The sequence below is a fragment of the Aythya fuligula genome, chromosome 9, assembly GCF_009819795.1.
Source record: "Aythya fuligula isolate bAytFul2 chromosome 9, bAytFul2.pri, whole genome shotgun sequence".
In the NCBI taxonomy this organism is placed as follows: domain Eukaryota; kingdom Metazoa; phylum Chordata; class Aves; order Anseriformes; family Anatidae; genus Aythya; species Aythya fuligula.
The window spans coordinates 19,287,987-19,303,333 of NC_045567.1; the positions used below are offsets into that span (position 1 = coordinate 19,287,987).

A 15,347-nucleotide genomic window follows, 5' to 3' on the forward strand; every position below is an offset into this window, starting at 1 on the left:
ACACCGAGTGTAGCCAGGCTGAGCAAGCATCACCAGCTGGGTGAGGAGCCAGCAGGAAAACACTCTCTTGGCTAGCTCCCACCTTGATGGTCCTCTGAGCTGTTGTGTTTTTTTAAAAGCTTTTTAAAGGGAAAAATGCAGCTGGGATTGGATAGCAGGAAAACCAGAACAAACTTATTTTACCTTGGTGCTGCACCATCACTGCAAGCATGTTTAAATAACATCTCCCAGAGCATGAGCTAAGACAGGGAGCTGCAGTGAGTGTGTTCAGAGGTGGAGTATTTGGGTATTTGCTTGGAAGCCTTGCTGTTTTTAAAGTGCTGTGCAGAGGGGACTGAAGGAGCAGGGTTAGGTGGCTGCCTTTGAGGAAAGGGATTGTGCCCTTTCTGTTTAAAAACATGGCAACTTTGGGGGGTTTTGTGTTTGTTGTGTAGGGTGGTGATACCTGACCTACTGCCTCTGGGTCTACCTGGGCTGCATTTAGGCCATGCACAAGGCAGGAGCCCTGGCTCATCCCCAGCTGCCCCAAGCTCATTACCTGTTTGCAGAAAGGCTAAATGTCCATGAATGCAGGCAAATCTGAAAAACTGGGCTGCCTCCAAGTGAGCCGCAGCTGCCTTTTATGTAAATGACACACAGCTTGGTCTTGTGTTGGGGTTGGAAAGGAGGAGGTTTGGGAAGCGCTGCACTATCCAAGGTCTGGGCAATGCGACTGGAAGCTGGGCTTGCCTTCCCTCTGTCCTTGCCTCATTGTAATCTTGTCTTAGATCTCACTGGTTTGATAAACTCTGTAAATACGCATTTAAAAATAATGTTATTTCCACGTAGGTTCCTCTTCCCAGAGCTCCTTCAGCAGCCTCACTCTGTTGATCCCATCTTGAGCATTATGTGAGTTTCTGGCAGGTGTAATTGGAAAAACAAACAAACAAAAGGGACCACAAAATGTTCCTGTAAGAACACAAGGAAGTTTTCCTTCCTTACCCCAAAGCTAAACTTTTATTTTTGGGCTTGAATTTTAGGTGTGTTTGGGATCTGTTGACACAAAATGTAGGGTTTAGTTGTGACAGGATGAAAGCAAATCTGGCTTTATTGATTCTCCTTCCCATTTAAGTGATCACAGACGCAGCGGCCGTAGCACAAAGGCTCAGACGTGCTCATTTCACCTTAGGTGTTTACTTATGCCAGCCTAGGTCAGACTTTGAAATGAATTTTCTGCAAATTTGTTTGTATGAAGTTTGGCACAAAGCAAATTTGAAACTTGGCACGGCAGCGGCGAAGGGGAAACCGTTTAGAAATGCAGAGCAAGGAGCCTGGCAGCATTTCAGCGCTATTTACCTTCAGCTGGAAACCTCACTTGTAAATACCAGAGCTAGTCAAAGGCACACCGTGCTCCTCTCTCCTCTCCTCCTTCACTAACTTAGTTGTCAGTAACTGCCAGGCCGATGGGCTTGTGTTATCCCCTAACGTCTGCCACAAAAAATTGTGCTACTGAAGTAGGTAAGCAACTGGCTTGGTGTGGGAGTGCAATTCCTGAGATGGAGGGGCCATTTCTGTGGTTTACGTGAATGCTCTGAGTAATAATACTTAGCACTAATAAATTGGATTTTGGAGCAGTCATAAAAATTCATGCTTCAGGGCTTAATCTCTGTCAGGACGAGACCTTAGTTGGCATAGATCATCCTGTGTTTATCAATTAAGGAATTTCGGGTTCCTCCCTCGGGAGCCAGATGCTGGCTGGCTTTGGGGACAGGGTTGTCCCCAGGCAGAGGTGGCAGCTCTCACGCCAGGCTTGCTGACCAGGGGTACAGCAAAAAGGGGCATAATTCCACCACTGTAGGCGTAAAGGATATTGAATGGGGTTTATCCTTTGTGCTGGGAGACTGACTGCTGACTTTGGTGTAGGCTTCCTCTGTGTTTTTGGACAATGCACATAATTTTCTGTGCCTCTGCTTTCACGTAAGAGAATACCACTTTCCCCTGCCTTTTCAGTCCAAACACCAACTCTCTGCTGGGTAGGAATCTGCTCTTCTATGGGCTTGTGCAGCAAGTGCCTGGTACCATATAACCATGGAGCATTGATTGAATTTGAGGATTTTGATTTTTAGCTGTGATTCTGTTGCCACTCTTGGTGATAAGGATGACAGCTGCAGCTTTGCATTTTCTGAAGCTTATTGGTTTTCACATTTTGTTTTTATGTTTCATTTTCTTGCAGTAAAAGCTACTTTTCACGCATAATAGCCTGTTTATTCGGTTTTTAAATTGTGAGGCTGGCAAGTAAAGACAGCCAGGAGTTAGCAGAAGGTGAAGTAATTTCACAATGTCACTAGAATCTGAATGAAGAAATCAGGGTTAATTTATGATAAAATGCTTTCTTTGCAACACATGTTTTGTCCTATTCATCCAAATTTAGTGAAAAAGATAGCATGGAGCAAGACACTTCTGAAATCTCTGGAGCTGGGAAGGTGCTGTCATATATAATTTGTAACTGTTTTCTCATGTCTGGAAATAAGTTAGAGATGAAAAAGATGAGTTAGAGAGGAGAGGAACTCTCTTTGGATCAGCAGTGTTTCATAGTTATGTGCATGTGAAAGCCAGAAATATCACACATAATATTACACATGAGAGGGGATGGGAAAAAAAAATACCGTCCTGGGAAATGCTTATCTGAGAATTTGAGCTGCAGATACTGCTTTGGAAAGGGCAGATGTGCTTCTGTAGTTACTATGAAACCACATGAATGAAAATGTTCTTCTGGATTTATGATTTTATACAGTGCAATTCAATGGCAGGCAACAAGCTCTTTCAGAGAAGAGCTGATGGCCCGGTTCCAGGGATGCTGTAAATACAGCCTTCCCCCCACCAGAAAAAAATAGTCTGACCGAAAGAGCCAGAAAGCAGTGTGGTCTGTAGTTACCCCTCCACCTTGCTCTTCCCCAGCCACACCAGCACTGCTGTGCTCCTGCCCACCCTGGGATATCAGCTACCGCACAGCCAGCCTCAGCTAGCCACAAAATAAACATTCGGTTCCTGCAATGTGGCAGCCCATTTGCAGCTGCTGCTGTCCCAGTCTCTCATCACTCCCTGCTGCTCACACCGAACAGTTCAGAAATACGAATGAGGCCTCCAGGAAAGCGAAGCAGCTGGGGAGAAGGTGTGTGTGCGTGTCTCGCTGCTGGGGTCTTTGCCCTGTCCTTACCCGAGGAAGGCCAAGGGGGCTCTGTGCTAGCTCCTAGGCAGCCCGTGATGCTGGGGGACCAGCAGCCTGACAGAGGAAAGACCTGGGAAAACTGGCCAGAGGTTGTTGCTTTGTACATACAGTATTTCATTCAGAGCCCATGTGGTTTTGCATGTGGCATGTTGCTAGGTTTGGGGAGCACAGAGCGGCTGGCAGGACGTTGCCAGTAGCATGGCAAACACAGCCAGCTAAGTGCTGTCCTGCTCCATGCTGTGCCCTTCTGAGACACTGCAAAAAACTTAAATCCAGGTGCAAATCTTGCAAAGCAAATGTGCATACATTCAGGGTTTTAATTCCTCTTTAAAGGATGCACTTGGAGCTGCCAGACTGCAGCAGATTTGACACAGAGATGGGAGAAATCTGGGGCATTGGGGGTGACACCAAACACTGGTTGTCCTCCTGTGGGAGGGCTCCATCTGCCTTGGGGACTGAACTCAGCCGGGGGTCTGGCAGTGGGTCACAATTTGGTGTGATACTGATGGGCTCCAGCGCTGCTGGGATCATGTCTCAGCAGGGTCCCTTCTGCATGGGACCCTCCCCAGGAGCTCTTTGTAAAGCCACCCAACATGTTCAGGAGAGTGGCAGCAACAAGCTGCCTCTGCTCCCGCTGCACGGGGAATCTCTACAGGATCTGACGCCTCACACCAGTGTCGTGTTCGTGTGCTGCCTCTGAAGGCAGGTAATTGCTCTTTATGGCTGTGTGTTTGTCCACCACCTGGCACAACCTGAGGCTTTCAGCAGCTACCGTGTCACACGCATCAATAATAAATATACCAATTAGATGCGATTAGTTTGGGAACTACTTTCTTTTTTTTTCTTTTACAAACTCTTTAACCTGTAAGATATGACACCTGTGAGTTGTTTTATGGGGGCATGCTGAAAATGAAAGGCAAATTGCCTTGTTTTCCATTTACCATGGAAATCCGGAGGAGCTCTTCATGCCAAGGTGCTTTGAAAATCCAGCCCTTAATTTTCGCAGTGTTCTTTGAAGACAAAGTGATGGTGTTGGTGGTGTTTGCAGCTTTTGGCAGATCCCAAATTTGTGATACTGTTTTTCTATCTCCCATCAGCCAACATAAGGCGGTACACAACCATACCATAATGAAAAGAGCAAGTGGCTTTGTCAGACCTCTGATGAAACGTTCATATTTGATTTTGTCTCACCTTTAAGACAAGAATCAAGCTGCTTTTTGTCCAAACCAGTTTGCGTATCTTTAGTTGACAACAGGGCTAGAAAAAGCCTTTATACCTGGTCTCTGGCTGTTCCTGGCACTATGCTATATAATCCCTTCTATTGGGTTATCAAACTCCATCATAAACTCTCCACCGGGTTTTTTTTTTACCTCCATTATTGAAGGACACTTTTATACTCTGATCCCTCTAGGGTAAGGCAATTTGACACCTAATATGGTTTCCAAGGCAGAATGTATTAAGAAGGCAAGATTCAGCAATAACGTTTATTCTCTGATTGCCTTTATAAACTCCTAATGCCTCTTGGCACACTTAGCTTTTTATATCCCTGACATATGCACAAGAGAGGAAAGTTATCAGTGTGAGGAAAAGCAAAAATCATTGAGGATGCTGCCACAGGTGACTATGATATTTATTCATGCACATCTGGGGGACTTCTAAGGCTTATGGAATGGCTCAATAGAAATTACAGGGTTTTGTGGATTTTTTTAGCATTAACAGTTGTTAAATATGTCAAAGCTGGTGGAGGAACTTTGCAAAGACAAATGTATGAGCAGCGTGACAGCTGGTGAAGCTCATTGACAAATTCTAGTAAGACTGATTGGAAAGAATCATCTCAACTTCTCGTGTGTTGGGGGAATTTAAATTAATTATGTTTTAACCACTTTGGAGGCAGACCTAAGAATAAATTTGTGGAACCCAACTGTAAGTAGCTGTTCGATAAGTGGGAGAGGAATAGAAAAGTAATCAACGTTTTAGCTGTGTACAGAATGAAAAAGAAATCAACTACTGAAAATATTATTACAATGTCATTAGCATAAATCAATTGCATGCTCTACTCTCAGAATCTTTTTTCATTTCTGGTTATCCTATTTCATAAAGTCTCTAATAGATATAAAAAGAGCGCAGAGACTGGCAGTGAAAATGATTACGGACACATGGAGATTTTTGCATGAGGGGAGGCAATGAACTGGGACTGCTTAGAGAAAAACAGCCCAGCAGATCCAAAGAGCATTTTGGCTGCAAAACCAGGTTCCTCGACCACCTTGCCTGCCTCTTGCCTAGTCCTTAGGGTCCTTAAACTCCATAGGTACATTGGGTTTTTAGCTTGAAGCCCCAGAGGCTCAGGGCTGTGTATGAGTGCCAGCTGCTGCTCCTGAGGTGGGTCGCAGAAAGGCTCTTCCAAAGGGTCCTGTCCCGAAGCCTTGGTGGAGGGGTCACCACATGCTTTCCCTGCCAGCACATGGCTCTGGCACCCAGTTTTGAGGAGCAGCCAGCACAACACTGCTGGCTCTGAGGGATTTCCTCCTCCCTCCTGCCAGAGCCAACTGCTAAAACAAAGCTGCTGGAAATTCTTTATCGTACTAAAATATTTACCGCAGGATACACACCCCTGGCTTAATAGGATTTATAAAAGTGGCCTAGAAATTTCTGGAGGTGAAGAGAATGTACATGTATATCAGTTTTATGGAGCAAGCTGAATAGTTTGCAGATTATGGTGTCTCGTGCTTGAAGTCAAACACGTAGCCACAGCAGGCTCGGGCAGGGCTCCCTCCTTGGCAGGGGACTCTGCAGCTGCCCAGCCAGAGGGCTTCATGCCATCCCTGGGGGACAGAGCTGGGCTGGTGGGGACATGAGGCACCCCTAGGTACCCTGGGGGTCCTGTGGACAGACTTCTGAGGGCATTTCACCACAGCAAGGCAAGCTTTCTTCCTGGTCATTTCATCTGGGGTGGGCTCAGCCCCTTGCTTACATGGGTATTCCTGAAAACCTCATCTTCCTGTCTCTCTCCTTGGCAAATGGAAGAGAGAACAGCAGCATTTCTGTGATGTAAATAATGTTTAATGAGTGGGCCTTGGGGTTGTAAAGGAACTCGAGCACTTACGCTTAAATAATTTTGGTGGTTGATTTAGAGCCAAATCCTGCTGGCTTTACGGAGGCAATTAGCCTTATTATTGCCAGAGGGATACTCACACAATTAAGGTGAGCAGTGTTTGATCTCTATTGTAGAATCCAGTTGTCTATGCAGAAGCAGTTGGCATATAGTGGTGCTAGGGCAGGACAACAATGGGCACGGAGAGAAATCCTCAAACCCAGATGGAAACCCGGTGTCTTTCAAAGAAGAGGGATGGATAGATGGACCTCCTGCCTGATGCACTTCCGAGTGGAAAGCCAAAATCAGAGAGCAAGAGGCGCATCCTCACATGGTCCCCTGTAGGACTGCAACTGTTGTTGCCTCCACAGCTTCTCCAAAGAAGCGAACAGGCTAATTAGCTTTACAATTGCCATTTATCAAAAAGAGCATCTGAAGTCTTCCAGTGATATTTTTTTTCCTTTCTCCCTGATATTTCTGAGGCACCTATCAATGTGGTACATAAGTGCCATCTGGATAGCTGGCTAGTGACCAGCAGGCTATGATGCGGGAGGCTTTGTAAGGATAGACAAACAGAACGGAGAGCAGGGTGAGCAGGCAAACAGGCACATTTTAATGAAGGCTGAAGATGTGAAGATGGCATAAATGAGATCAATAACAACAAAGGCCAGAGAAACCCATTTGTCCAAGATTTTCTGCTCCAAGAACAGGTGGAGCACACCACATCTCCTATCAGCCTCCCCAGGTATAATTAAATAGCCTGGGAAGTGTGCTTTGCAGAGCAGTGCTGCATTGACTCCGGAGATCAACGTTTGTGAAAGAATGGAAGGCACAGCACTCACAGCATGGATGTGCTGGAGTTTTGTTAAGGAAGGGGACAGCTTTGAGATCAAGTGTCCCGATGGCTACACCTCACCCTGAATTCAAGAAAGTTTAGTTTTTATTTGATTCATAAGAAACAAAGACATTTTACAAAATATGAGATATATATATATATTAAACTAACATGAAGAGTTTATGAATACTCTAGTCCAAGGCTTTGTGTGAATAAACACGTCTACTTATCCAACTTCTCTCATGCCAGCAGTTTGCTCTGTGTGGTAGTACTGCCCCCCACCTGGGTGCCATCTTGGTATGTGTGTGCAAAAAACAATGTCTCAGCCTGGCAGAGTATCCCATTGTCAATTATTTGGGGTTTTCTTTCAACCCCGATGCCTCTGGAGCTGAATGAGAACTTGTGGTATTACAACAGAATCCTGCAAGTTCTGTGATGGCTTTTGACAGCCTGGGTCCCAACAGGGGAAATCTTCTCACTTGAAATCCATCAGCTTCTTCGTCACACAGGAAAAATGAAAAAGAAACCCACTTAGCAACTCAAACCTTGTTTGAAAGGGGATCCTCTCTGCCTGAGCTGAGTTACTGCAGACATCTCTACATGACAAGCATATTCATTTAGAGAACCATCTAAAGGATGGTGCACTTAACAAAGACATCCTGTTCACGCTTAATGCACCAGATAAATTGTTTTAAAATGCAGAGTTATTTTGTGAGTTCTTAGTGAATAAGCACATCCACATATGCATCTCTGAAGAGATTTTTAATTAATTGCTTTCAGTGTTTTTCTTTTTGTAAAATTAGAACAATGATGGAATAGACTGGCTGTGGAGTTTGGCTGAGGAAAGATTACACTAATCCACTTGAAATACGACTAAAACAGTAAGCAAGAAGAGATTAAAGCAATTTTTCCAAAACTCGTTTACCTGTGACAAAATTCTTCCAAATCAGCTGCATACAAATTGCTGGATCATTTTAGTTAAGCTCTACCAAAAAAAATGTTGCTGTGGACTTCTTGGGATACTTCACATCCAGACGGTAAGTCCTGTGATGGTCTTTGCAAGAGGGAAAAATGCACTTTTCATGCAGTTAGAGATTAGGAGAGCAGAAGAGCTTTCAAAGAGCAGAGTGTCAGCAAGATCAACGTCTTATGTGGAAGTAAATGAAGACAGAGAACTTGTCAGAAGTTTATCCTATGTCCTAATGCATCATTAGCATGGGTTTTCAAAAGCCAGAGGACTCAACTTCCCCAGATCCTGCAGTTAATAAATGCTATGGTTACAAATGAACTTCCTTTGTTCCCTTCCTGGATTACTGCTTCCTATGCCTTGAAGTATGTAAGCTTTGTTGAAGGAACTGAACGATGGCCTAGTTGCATTGATGTTTTCCACTCAGGCTCTCTGTCTGAAATGATCATTTCCTGGATCAGTAAACTTGACCAAATCGCAACAGACATCCTTACACCTGCTCTACAAGGACTGTTTTTCAATCCAAATCAATTCTTGCCCTATTGCCACAACAGCAGCTCTGGAATTCAACAGACAAGTTTAAAAATTGCTCCTCAATAGATAGATGGGCCACAATGATCAGAGAGCAACGAGCACAGACAGGCTGGTGTCCTTTTTTGCCCTTCAGTTCTTTTATAGGTCGGTCTCTGCAACACGTTGCTGTGATCAAGACGTGGTTATCTGAAGCCTGTTTCTGCAGCAGCCTCACTGGGTCATTAGGACAGAGGAATTTAGGGGCGTTTAGCTAGAAAACGTGATGTGCCAGGACTGCCACTGCTCATTGCTCCCCATATCTTGCTAGCTCTGGTGCTGGTTGAGACCCAGCTGACATCCCTCAGCCAGCTGAAACCAAAGCACAGGTTCCTGAAGGTTTGGTGAGCTGAACGGGCTCCCCAGGGGCCAGGTGAAGGTGCAGGAGGTGGTGGCTGAGTGGGAGCAGGGAGACAGCAGAACAAGGGGTGATGCAAAGGCAGCCTGGCTGCTCGGTCCCCTGGGCTGTGCTCCCAAAAACGTGTACTCCTGAGGTCACTGTCAGTCTGTCTGGCAGCAGCACTGAGGAGCACACCCGCTCCTGTGGATGGAAAGGGACATGAGTCTCCAGAAGGATTTTATATTCCTTTGTTTCCTCTGACTTTGATTTAACCATGGCCTGTGATGCTTTAAGTACCAGATATTAATTAGAAGTGGTAAGGAGTGTGTCCCAAAGGGACCATACTGCTGGTCTTCTCACCATTCCTAGTTTGACTTATTTCAAGTTAGTGCTCTGAAACGTTATTTATTCACTCAGGAGCCTGACGTTTATAAGGCCCATCTAAATTTGCAAATAACTAATGGTTGTCAGCAAAGAGTACCACTCTGCTGAGGTGGAAAATAGCCTGCCTGCAAGTAAAGTACAGCCAAGTGTATTGAATGTTTCCTGCAGCACTTCTTTAAGACAGGCAATGTTATCTTGTCTCTCCTTTGGTACCGTGCCTCAGAGGGCACACAAGGGCAGTGCTGTCCGGGGAGCGGTGACCTTGGGCAGATGAACCACATCGGGCTTAAACAGAAGCTTTGGTCTCTCTCTGATCTCTGAAGCACTGACAGGGAAGTGGGGAAATGGGACAAATGCTCTTTTGTCTCCTCTGGCTTTCAAAACCTTTCTGGCGGTGGCTGATTTAGGACAAGGCAGCGGCACGCAGAGCGGGAGGAACACTGAATTCAGGCAGAACCCCTGGGTGCCTGGGGATGGCTGGGGAGCGGGTCCTGGCTGCTCCATGCCCATCATCTCCCCTAAGGACACTTGCCCCACTGCTTTGGGATCTGCCAGCTCCCTGTGATGGGAGCTGTGGTGCAGCCCGATGCCAAGGTTCAGCAGGCAGGACAGGCTGGTGCAGGCTTGGTGAGGTTTGGGCCAGTTATGCAACGCAGAGGGTTACCTAAATAGCTCGTGCATTTACTGGAGTAGTTTTGAAAGACTGTTGAGGGCCTCAGAGCTGCCAGGTCACTCCTGCAGAGCTGTAGGACTGGCTGATAAGTAAACTGCAGGGACCCCCATGGTCACTAACAACCACCTTGCTGCCTCCAGTCTTTCAAGGATCTTAGAGGATGCTGCAGCTCCAAGATGTTGTTGGGTGTCCCTGCAGAGCTTGTCAGTGGGAGCTCTCCCCTCCAAGGCTCTCTGCTCCCCACCAAGCATCTGAGGCAGCAAAGCACAGACCAAGGGGACTAACAGCAACATGGGCAGAAAAAGCTGGGATCTGGCTTTCTCTGTGTTTTCTCTTCAAAAATGAATTACTGCTTTAAAAGTGGTCCATACAAAATAGTTCCACCTGGAACAAGCAGAGGTGGGGGTTCACCATGGGCAATAGGACAGCTTTGTATTAAGAAAGCAAAAGTAGCGTTAGAAGAAAGAGACCTAACAGCAGACTTAGCAGTATCCAGGGGGAGTCTTAAGATGGGATTTCATCCCAGGCTACATTGAATCAATTTTTGTCCTAGCAAAGATCCTCCATGTTTGCTTTGATTTTTGTTCTTCTAATTCTTCTAGTTCCCTTGCTGTCCCCAAGCAGCATTAATCTGGCATTACATGTGCCCTGGTGGAATACGAACACATGGGTATTGCCCAGAGTGACTCTCGGTGTGTGACTCGCTTGCTGTGTGCGATTCAGACCCACTTCTAATTTTAGAATAAATAAGGATATCTAGGAACATTGGGGTTTAAAATAATTGAAAGGGCAAAAAGGGCCACCTGTTGGGGGTGTAACGCTGCTGGTCGGCTCCACACGGTCACAACAACCCTGTTGATTCAGCACGCACCTGATTAATTCTACGTGAAGTGGGAAGTAGTTGGATGATACAATTACTCTGTAGGAGACCTATTTGACATAACTACAGTGCAAAAATAATTCAAAAGGGAAATATATTCCTGTTTTATAACCTTCTCCTCTTCATTTGTTTCTGAATCAAAAGAGCTTGGTGTTTTGACAGCTGATTTTTTTTTCTGTCTGAGAAAAATCACTTGACAGAAATTCTTCACCCAACTGCACTTCGCTGCTTCTGAGCCACACACCAGATGTTGGATAGTTTCCTTTCTGCCTGCTATTCCACAGCTCCCCCGTACCTCCCTGGCATGCCGTCAGTCCCCGGCATGACAAAGGCCAAACCACGTCACCCCGGGACCCGCAGCGAGCACCCGTGTGGCGCCTGCAGGCCGGTGACAGCTCCAGGTCCTGCCCTCGACTGGGTCTGCTGAGGCCATAAAGCTTGAGGATAATGACCCCAATTCACCAGATTCATGATAAAAATTGTTTGGGCATATTTATTTGTTCGTGCTGCGTCAGTCCCTGTCTGGTAATGTTTGTGCCCGTGGGGGCCACCTTGGTTTTTCTTCTTTCTATGCTCTTCTCCTGCAGCCACTGCACCGCCGCTGGTGCTCTCCTGCTGTCCTCCCTGATGCCTCTCCTCATGTCTTGCTACATGCAAGACCCGCAACAGGAGAAGCTGCCATGGAAAATTCAGAAATTTCCATACTGTCTTTTTTCCTGTTGTTTTGGCTGCACAAACAGTTTCCACAGGCGTCATGGATTGATGTGCACAAGTTAGGGAGGCTGGGGGGCATGGCAAGCACTGCGAGAGATGGGCCCATGCCGTGCACGATGGATGGTGCTGACTGTACGTCCTAACAGAGCTGCAAGAATTCAGACGTTTGCCATTAATATGTATATGAATCTGAAAGCTGTTTAACCCGGCTCTCACATCTGCCTGGTGGGAGCACTTCAGCACTGATGTGTTGCTCGTGTGGCTGCTCACAAGGCAGGAATTTTAAACCTGACTGCTCAGACAGCAATGGCAATCCAGTGTGAAACTCTACACTTGGTGGAGGAATTTGCTATTCGCTTTGTGTGAGTTAGTTACACAAATCATCTAATCAGGGAACGCCACATGACTGAACTAGGCAACACAGCATGAATTTGCAAACATTTGCCATTCCCAAAAGATCTGCAAGCCAAGTGTTATTCACTGAAGAAATTCCCAAATAATATCAAATAAATAAATTAGAAAATTGCACGAGCTCTGCAGACAATTCATAAAGCAGAAGGGAAAGTGAGATTCGTGGCATCAAGTACTCATTCAGCTTTTGAAGAAAAGGGGGAAATTGTTTCTCAGCACAGTGAATCAATCTGATGCAGCTTACTTCATTATCTGCTGAACATTGAGGGAGCAAGGGGAGCGCTGAGAGATTTGGAGTCACTTCTGACAGGCTCTCAGTCGAATGGATGTTTGCTGCTGGCAGAAGTTTTTCTAAGTGGCAAATTTGTCTGGGATAGTTCTGAAAGCACATTTAGTCTTGGATGATGGGATTTGCAGTATGTCTTACTCATAGCCCAAAATGCTTGAAACATGAACCTGCTCATGCTACAGAAGTTTGCTTTTTGTTTTCCCTTTTCTAGAACTCCACGTTCAGCCTCATTACCTGAGCAGCACTGTCTGTATTTTCATCCCATGAAATGCTGCCCTCCCAGTGACTGCCAGCAGGGCTGTCACCCTTCCCTGCCCCTTCTGCAAAGAGGATGGGGTCTGCCCACGTCCCCAGGAGTGGAGCGGGTGGCAGGGCGCAGGCTGAGCGAAGCTTCCCCTGTGGTCTTACCCCATCAGCCCCTTTCCTCCAAAAGGGCACCCACTTAGAATGAAGAATGAGAAATAAAACGAAGTAAGACCTCTTAAGCTTCTGAATAAAAGTGAGATGGAGAAGAAAAACTAGGTGCTTGATTTCCACATGCATTGCTCCTTTCTGACACAGGTTTAATATCTCCGCATAATATCTCCTTGACCCATCCTGCAAACAACTAGAAACATTGTCTTTGGAAGAAAGTTTTCACTGTTATCGTCATGTACCACATAGCACAGATGACGTGGGTTGAAGTGATTTTCCCCCCAATTTGCAATGCAAAGTAATACACTTTACTGAAAAGTTGTTGCTTGGACCAAATGCTGAATATTTATAAGTTGTGTTTCTTAAGAGCAATTCCTGCTGTTCCTGGTCCAGTATTGCTTCCTTTTGGCACAATCTGTATTTACTGTAACTAAAGGCATTTGACTTTTGCTGTTAAATTGCCATCAATGTATTGTTACTAAATTAATTACAGCATGACCCAAGTACAGTGTGTTATAATACACTGAAATTCTCCTTAAAAGAACATTTGTTAGGGTGAGTAAATTCAAATTACTTGGTGAGTCTCGGCTACATAGGAATTCTTTTTCTGTTGAGGATGTAATGAAAACAATCAGTCTAACTGAATTCTCCAAGTTGAGAGCATTTGACAACAGTATTGTAGCGTATGCCTAGTGACACCCACGTTAAGATAGATTTAAAATGGTTTCATAACCTTAATTTTAGTAGTTAGCAGGGCAAGTGGTACCGTATCTCTTACTGCACGACTTGACTCTCAGCTCCTTTAAGTGCATTTTTAATAGCTCCTGTGAGAAGTATTTCCGCCAGCAGAACATTTCATTGTCACTAAATACCACTCTCTCTCAAGTCTGTCTCTTGTTTGGAAATGAAACTTTAATGCCCAAGTAGAAACAATTCATCAATGCAGGGAACATCGCAGTTGGATCAAACACCCCGAATGGTAATGATGCTCCATATGCGTGTACATGAGATTTTTGGTTATTAATTTCTTGCTGCTTATCGTGGTGAGGGCCGTATGCAACCACAAACATGCAAACTTGCAGCCTAGCACTGAGCAGGGACCATGCACAGCCCGTGCTGCCCTGTTTGGCCATACAGACCGGACTCTGGTGTTTGGACATTTTCTCACACCGAACAGGCGCAGCATCAAAAAGTACGTGATGCTCCCAACTTTGCATCCCACCTCCTGGACTTCTGGCTGGGGAGAATCAAGTCTTTTCAAGGGGAAGCTTTCCTGTAACACTACTGAGTGTTTACTCCATCCCCAGCCCCTGCTCCCAGCCCTTTTGGCATCCAGCTGAACACTGTTTACATCCCTCCCCATGCTGTTGTTTCTCAGAGGGAGGGAGGGTGGCAGGGGCTGGCAGTGGCACAGGAGGAAACACTACCTTTTTCAGTCTGAAACTACAATTCTTGTCAAGCAAAACAATGTCAACAGTGCAGAGGAAGCTTTGATAGTGCAAAATGGATGGACACATTATGTGTTTGTTGTTTTTTTTTTTTTTTCTTCTTTCCCAATAGGTTATAACTCAAAGAATTCCTCTCCCAGAAAATCCACCCCCCTTCTTTATTTTCCCCTTTCCAAAGGACAGCAGTGGCAACCCAGGCACGTTTTACATGCTAATAACATATCTCCCTCAGCTGACAGGCTCCACGCCTTTCCCCTTCCCCTTTTATTCCAGGGCACCTTCTCCTCTCCCCTCTCCCACCCCAGCAGCAGCCCGGCTGGCTCGGTAGCTAAGGGGTAAAGTGTTTCCTGCATGACCTCTAATGCATTTTGCTCCCGGGGAATGCACGCTCAGCAGGGACGAGCTCTGAGTCGCTGGTCCCCGAGGTTTTTCTGCCATAAACCCCAGGGCTAGCGGCTTCTCCCCCTGGCCCCCCACCTGGCTGCGCAAACAAAAGGCACCCAGCAGCAACAGCTCCCTTTGTTTCGCATGCAAATCCTACCTCCGATAGCTGTCACATCTTCCTCCGAGGCGAAGCCTAATTGTTAATAAACCGGGATCCAGTGGTATCCTCCAAAGTGCCACCAGTTGTTAAGCGCTGTCATCGTCCCCTCCCGGTGCTTCAGCCTTTTTGGACCATTAGTGTCACAACCCCTGCTAACTCATAGCCGAGTGCTCCCTGCTCAAAATGTCTGAAAGAGTTTGGAAGGACAATAGGAATGACAGGCACACTAGACAGCCATGCTTGAAATTAGTTATCTCGAGCTCACTTAAGGCTGTTTCGCCGTGTTTGTAAGGCACGCTCTCGGGAGGGTTTATTAGCCTAGGCTAGACGTGCCATTCCTGCCGTGATTCAGTGCCGTAATAGGATGGCTGCTGGAAACGCAGCGATCGCTCTAACCCTGCTCATCCCTCTGGAGCTTTTAAACCTCCCCGGGAGGGGAAATAGCTTCAGTCATCCTTAAACTTACTGAAGCTACTGTTTCTGCGGAACAGGGCTTCGCACGTTGTTTTGAAACTAAGGAGAGAATCCCTCCTGGGGCTGGAAGGTGCTGTCGCGCCCGGTGTGAGCGGCGAAATGCAG

At 46.1% G+C, this 15,347-nt stretch overlaps 1 protein-coding gene across 3 annotated transcripts in view; it reads right to left on the minus strand.

Moving 5' to 3' along the window:
* KCNMB2 (potassium calcium-activated channel subfamily M regulatory beta subunit 2) overlaps positions 1-15,347 on the minus strand; it is a 127,874-nt gene that overhangs the window by 69,380 nt on the left and 43,147 nt on the right. Inside the window, exon 1 of one of the 3 annotated variants that reach the window (XM_032193579.1) lies at positions 14,766-14,840. The exons of the other annotated variants lie outside the window; for them this stretch is intronic. The gene's annotated coding sequence lies outside the window, so the exon portion shown is untranslated. Of the gene's footprint in view, positions 1-14,765; positions 14,841-15,347 lie in introns of those variants that run through there. 3 annotated transcript variants of the gene reach the window in all.